The following is a 6,000-nucleotide window of genomic DNA, read 5'->3' as shown; positions in this document are numbered from 1 at the left end:
ACTCGTCAATTAAATCATCCTTGTTTATAGTTCAATGAGTTCATCAAAAGGATGTTGTGTATGTGTTGATTTCTGAGCATTAAGTTTCAGGGCATTGTCAGTATATTGACAATGCTCCTGTATTTGTTTGGATCTTAGTTCAATGTTGAAATTCAGTTTAACTTGTTATGTTGAATTCAGTATAATGTTATTATGATGTTGGGTTTGAATTCAAGTTTACAGGGGTTGGTTAAATACAACTGTGTTAGGAAGTTGATAGGATTGGTTATAGCTGTTTAATTCAGAAAGATAATCGAGTTTGAACAGATTTTAAAATCTGTTTTGTATCAGATTCTGATTTCTTTGAGGGCAGTAATAACAGTAGGCTTTCAGGGGTACTATTGGGAATGAAACAGTGAGGGTAGTAGTGTGCTGATAGTGAAGTGTTAATGGCTCTTATTTAATGTAATAATGGGAAACAAAGGGTAATGGGAGTGCTGAAAATCAGGAAAAAAGATTTGTAATGGGATTTAAAGTAGTTAAAAGCAGGTTTTTAATGGGATGTTCTGTTTTTTTTTAAAAGAGAAGGGGACCAGGCAGCACAAGAGGGGGACAGACCTGTATAAATACAGGGACCCAGAAGAAGAAAAAAAAGGGAGGAGAGAGGGAAATAGATGATCACACACAGAAATACATATACACAGAGAGAGACAGAGAGAAAATCTAGACAGAAATTAAGAGAGGAAAAACACACAGAAGCAGAAACAGAAATCTGAAAAAAAAAGAAAGAAAAAAAAATAGAAAAAGAAACAGAAAATAGAGCACTCATATACACATAGAGTCTGAAACAGATAATAGAAAAGGAAAAAGAAAATCTGAAACATTATTTTCTGGAATCTGTCCGGGTCTGTTTGTTGAGACTGCTTGGTTTTAAAATCTGAAATTTTTAAGAAGCTTTGCTCCTGTGCATTTGGGTTCCTCGGATCTTGTTTTGTTGCTCAAATCTGTGGAAATACTGGCAATTTCTGCTGATTTGGTTGTTGCTGTCACTGCTGAAATTTACTCCTTCTACCTTCATTTCCAGGTACATATCTGTAAACTCATGTCATGCAAAGCTTTCAACATGACAAATAAATGAAGTTTGGAATTGTAATTCTGTCTTCTATTCATTTAAGTTCATTAGTTTAAATTTCAGCTTTGTTTCATGTTGGTTAACTAGTAGTGAGTTCGACACGATAGCTATAAGTTAATTATCTTATTTTGAAATTCGTATAAAAGCTTTGTAATAATGTTGTCCATTTCGAAATCTCATTAGTATAGTTATATTTGAATTGTCAAAATAGGGAACATGGCAGAAAGTTGGCCATTATTTAAATTTTATGGTATTGTTAGTTAGGTACAGAATAGTATGGAAATATCAAGGAAAAATACATTATTAGTCTATTTTGTTAGTTAGTTAGTTGTTGTTTAAAGCTAGATGATGTTGGTTGCATTTTGCTATATTATGGCATAATAATGGTTATGTTTATAATCAATAGTTGAAAGATGCATTAGTAAAATCCGCTATGTTCACAATGTCGAAATATGGTGAATAATGTTGTATGCAATATCATCTTGTCAAGTCAACAGGTAGATTAGTTCTCTTTCTTAATAATAAATGACCTAGGAATTTATACACTGCGTAAAGTTAGTATTTAGCAATAGTTCGCATAGACTGAGAATAAAATTGGTTTGATTATGTATATCCCAAACTCAATCATAAGCAGCATTAATCAAAATAATTATGCCTATCGGATTAGGAACAAGCAATGTAGAAGGAGATTGGATTTATAATGTGTAACAATTTTAAGAGTGTAAAAAATAGCATTCGCTACAAATAGAACAATGAAAATTCTTCGAAAATATCACTTCTTTTCATGAATCGATTTTTTTTTTAGTTTTATACGCCATTCACATTTTGAGTATACATATATTATATTTACAAGAAAAATAATAGTATTAATCACACGTTGTTTATTTTTTACTCTTAAAATTTGAATGGCTCAGAGGAATATAATTCACCCGCGAAAAATATAATTAGCGGTCAACACTTAATAAATTGTGAATTCTTTGCAAAGAATTTAAGGGCATCTCAAATAGGGATTTCTCATGATTTTCACATAAAAAATATATGGATGTAATGAACAATTTGTAAAAAAAAAAAAAAAAAATTATACTACCATCAAGAATATTTTTGTGATTAGGGATACGTTCGCGTGACCTGATTATATTTCTAAAAGCAATTCGGATTATGCGTTCGCGCAACTTCGAGCGAACATTTAATAAAAAGGGATTTTTCGGAGAATATCAAATTAATTTCATAAAAACCCGAGATGTGCGGTTCACTATTTAATCAATACAAGAGCGACAAACGTTCTTAATTTTATTCTAAGCACGATTTCAAACATATGATTTTTATAATAAAAATATAAAAAATATATTGTCAACCCTATTGTGTACACGTATGCGTGGCACGATGCTCTACATTTATAAAAGGTACATAATACGAATATACGTACGCGTGATTCGTTTATATAATTGTAAACAATCTAAACAAAAAGCGGTAATAAAATCAAGCAACAAGGAAAAGGTATTTAGTAAATCAATATAATTAAGCCAAAATATAAAAAATGGTTAAGCGACCGTGCTAGAACCACGGAATTCGGGAATGCCTAATACCTTCTCCCGAATTAACAGAATTCCTTACTCAGGATTTCTGGTTCGCAGAACAAAAAACAGAGTCATATTCTCCTCGATTCAGGGATTAAAACCGGTGACTTGGGACGCCTTAAAATTCCCAGGTGGCGACCCTGAAACAAACAAACAAATCTCGTTTCGACTGTCCTTTAATTGGAGAAAATTTCCTTCGCGCCCCCGCGGGCGCGGAAAAAAGAGGTGCGACAGCTCTGGCGACTCTGCTGGGGAGATTGTGTTATCTTCTCGGGAAAACTGTAACCCAGAACCACTGGTTCAGGGTTTAAAGAATTCGAGCTTAAAATAACTGTTATAGTTGGCTTTATTTATTATATAATTTTTACATGTTTATGCTTAATATGCTAAATGTTGCTTTTTACCGCTTTAATATTATTTGAATTATGAATATATACAACTGCTACGAAACCCCCTTCTTTCCGAGTCTTCTGAATTTATGGTACACACGTGTGCGTGGCCCACCTTTCTGTTAAATTCACACCAAATAAGACGAAGTCGGGATAAGTAACTAGGCCGGGTAGACTTTCGTGCTCCCGGTATGTTGCCCCCACTTCGGCTCAAACTGTCCGTTTGGGTGAGCCAGGTTTAGAACAATATGCCTCAGGTTTTTCACCTAGAATAACTCAGCCATGTACCGGATCCCTAGTAGGAACGTCTATTTGCATCATGTACATTTGGCCTTGGAGACTCAACACAGGGGTTGGGTCTGTCTAGGACAGGTGAACCCGAAATAAAAAGACCATCCTGATGCATCCTACTTGCTACCTGTGCATTCATTTGCCTCGGATTTGCTTGTTGACCAGCTTAATCGAAATCATTGTGAGAGCCGAGGAATAAAATGGGTTGTTTTAGAAAATTCCCAAAAATAGTTTTAAATCTTGAAATGAAAAGTGTTTAATAAATAAAAAATTGAAAATGATTTTTTTAGTGTATGTTTTCAAAATGAGTCTTGATTTTGTTAAAATTAAATTTCAGATACAAAATGAGCACCACACAAAACCCCACATCCACGAATACAGACGAGTTTCTATTTCAGCTTCAAATGTGGTGGTATGAGTTAGGCGAAGATGGTCAAAAATGGGTCGTCAAGCATTTGGGAAATCTCACGGATATTATGAAAGTTAAACCACGTGATGATCTGATTGCGACGTTAGTAACTTTTTGGGACCCTGTTTACAATGTCTTTCGTTTCTCTGATTTCGAGCTTACTCCTACATTAGAGGAGATAGCTGGATATGCTAGTTTTGACGGAAGTCTAAGAAATCAAAACCTGATATTCACAAAGGCTCCCTCGGTACATCGATTCTTCGGTCTTCTGAACATCAGTAATCAAATCAGGAAAAGCAATGTCATCAACGGATGTTGTTCTTTCAACTTCTTGTATTCAAGGTTCGGAAAGCCAGATGGATTTGAAATTCATGAGAAAGGCCTTACTAACAAGCAAAACAAAGACACCTGGCAGATTCACCGTCGCTTCGCCTTCATAGTGGCTTTTCTAGGAATCATGGTCTTCCCAAACAAAGAGCGAACAATTGATATTCGCACCGCGAAAGTTGTGCAGGTCCTCACCACCAAGGAAAATCACACCCTTGTCCCAATCATTCTCTCAGACATTTATCGGGCGTTGACTTTATGTAAATCAGGAGCAAAAGTCTTCGAAGGATGCAAAATTTTGTTGCAAATGTGGGTGATTGAACATCTCCAACATCAACCCAAGATCATACAGTATGGGCCAAGCAATGATAATTTCATCGAGAGTTATGAGGAAAGAATAAAAGATTATAAGTCCCCAGAAGGGATAGAAGCATGGGTATCTCATCTAAGGGCTTTAACGGCAAATCAAATTGAGTGGACTTTGGGATGGCTCCCGATGAGGGAAGTGATACACATGTCAACCTCAAATAGTTATTTGCTACTATTGGGATTGAGAAGCATCCAGCCATATGCGCCACTAAGAGTTCTAAGACAACTAGGGAGATACCAAGTAGTTCCTGATGATGAAGATTTGAGTATGCAAGTAATCGAATTACACCCTGAAGCCACTATTCCCGAGGCTCTAATTCAGCAGATGTGGAATGGATGTCGATACTTGAAAAGTGATACTCAAGTCCCAGACACTACAAGGGGTGAAGATAAATCCTGGATATGCAAGGTGGTTTGAGAAACGGTCTCGCGTGGATGATGTACCAGAACCCGAGCTAAGAAGGCCAACAAAAAGACCCCATGTTCAAAACTTTAATGATAAAATCCAAGAGCGGTTGATTTGGGGAGAAAAGGAAAAAGGGTACAAAGCAACTATCCATGCCCTAAAGGAAAATCTGAGGAGCCTCAGTCTGGAGAAAGATTTGCAAGCACAAGAAGCCGAAGGCGAGAAGAAGAATCTAGCTTGTGAGAATGAAAATCTTCACGCTCAATTTCAAAAAATGAAAAAAGCTTCTGAAACACCAATAAGGAGTTGGAAGGATCAAAAAACCATCGCCAATCTTTTTGAAAGAATGCAAGATTATGATTCCATTCTTGCTAAAAACGAAAAGGGCGTTGAGTAAAGCAAAAGAAAGAATCCAACAATTAAACGAAGAAGCCAGATCTAATAAGGAACGCCAAGTAAGGCAATCCGAAGAAGACAGGGCACAATTCAAGAAGGAAAAAGACGATTGGATACGTTCAGAAGACCAACTTCGTGCACAACTGGAAGAGGCGAGAAGATACAACAGAGAACATCAACAAGCGGACATCGACAGAGAAAGAGCGCAGGCAAGACTAGAGCAGGCCAGACTCCGAGCTCTATTAGAGTCAGCTCTAGATCGTGAAGACCGTATCAGAGATATAGCCACCACTCGCCAGCAGCAATTGCAGAACCAAGACCAATGTGTCTAAGATTTCAGGGCACAAATCCACGACCTGGCGGTCTACACCTCTCAAAGTTATGTAAACTGCCAAGGAATGGATTATGAAAGGTTTACAGAGCATGCACCCATTTTTGCCCGTCATCTAGCAATGGAGTTGGAAAGGATGTATCGTACGCTGGGAGGTCATCCAGGTCAAGCCCCACATTGAGCAGATAATCCAATGATTGACAACAAAAGTGGAAAGTGGGGCATGTTGAGAGATGTTAAGAATTGTATCTTTTATTTTGATTTGAGTGTGTGTGTTTCAAACCATTTTCTTATAAGGTTTTCAAATGTAATGTATGTTCCATCTTTGTATAATAAATAAAAGTGTTTGCCTTACGACCGAACTACGCAAGGTCTGATTCATGCGGGGGCATGA

This window comes from Nicotiana sylvestris, chromosome 9 (assembly GCF_000393655.2).
Source record: "Nicotiana sylvestris chromosome 9, ASM39365v2, whole genome shotgun sequence".
Classification (NCBI taxonomy): domain Eukaryota; kingdom Viridiplantae; phylum Streptophyta; class Magnoliopsida; order Solanales; family Solanaceae; genus Nicotiana; species Nicotiana sylvestris.
Note: the sequence above shows the minus strand (reverse complement) of the source record.